Below are 1,188 nucleotides of genomic sequence, written 5' to 3'. Positions count from 1 at the left end.
CCTGGGAGGTCTTTTCAATGTATGAGATGGAAAGAATGAGCCCCATGTAACTGCAGAGTTACCGCCATCACAGCCAAGAACACTCACCTTCTATAGAGTAAAGGTTCCCCTGGCTTCTTCCTTTGCCAAGACTTAAGACATGCTGGAGATGGAGATGAAAACATTTAAGTCAGCTCCCTTAAAGAATGTCGAAAATACACACCAGGGATCTTTGTCCAAAAGTAAATAATTATTGTTTGGCAAGTGTTTAAAACAGTGGATGGAATTGTACATAAATCTTGTTCTCTCCTTACCAACGACTACTTGCCTGCTCTAACTTGTAGGTGTGCTGTTGCTTGTTTCTGTTTGAATCTGGTTTCATAATGAAAGTATTCAATAAAATTACCTTTTAAGAAATGTGTGCTGGCTGTTGCAGCCACCGCCTGGAGCCTCGGGACCCTCCACCTCGCCGCCCCCGCCCAGCCTGCCCTGCCATGCCGTAGAAAACCTTCAAACAGCACCGAACCTTCGAACAAAGAGTAGAAGATGGCTTACTTAACCTGAGAGCAGCATCCTACCAAAATCCCAGTAATAATAGAACAATACAAAGGTGAGAAGCAGCTTCCGGTCCTGGATAAAACAAAGTTCTTGGTGCCTGATCATGTCAACATGAGTGAGCTCATCAAGATAATTAGAAGGCGCTTACAGCTCAATGCTAACCAAGTCTTCCTGTTAGTGAATGGGCATAGCATGGTGAGTGTGTCCACGCTGATTTGTGAAGTGTATTAAAGTGAGAAGGATGAAGATGGATTCCTGTGTATGGTATACACCTCTCAGGAGACTTTTGGAAGGAAATTTCCTATGTAAGACTAAAAAAAAAAAAAAATGTGTCTGTTCTCGAATTTTTTAAACCCTTACCAAGGAATAAAAAAGGGATGTTACCAACTGAAAAAAAAAAAAGAAATGTGTGCTAACAACCACCCCTTAAATATATTTCAGTTTCTATAACATTAAAGGCTCCAAGAATTGAAAGGAATTTTAAAAGTCTGCTGAGACTACCAGTGATTCTACACTGATTTCCAACTAAGTGATCAGCTACCGTTTACTTGAATACCTCCAATGCCAGTCAGCTCACCACCACACAGAGATTTCAGTATACTTGTTGACAGCTCTGTTGGAAAATTCTAACTTATGTTATGCCAGGCTGGC

At 41.2% G+C, this 1,188-nt stretch overlaps 1 pseudogene; it reads left to right on the top strand.

Moving 5' to 3' along the window:
- The first annotated feature begins 473 nt into the window (after positions 1-473).
- Positions 474-846, top strand: LOC116758451 (annotated as a pseudogene).
- The last annotated feature ends 342 nt before the right edge of the window (positions 847-1,188 follow it).

The sequence above is a fragment of the Phocoena sinus genome, chromosome 8 (genome assembly GCF_008692025.1).
Source record: "Phocoena sinus isolate mPhoSin1 chromosome 8, mPhoSin1.pri, whole genome shotgun sequence".
Classification (NCBI taxonomy): Eukaryota; Metazoa; Chordata; class Mammalia; order Artiodactyla; family Phocoenidae; genus Phocoena; species Phocoena sinus.
The sequence above is the reverse complement of the archived record's forward strand: the minus strand, read 5'-3'. Positions and strand labels throughout refer to the sequence as shown.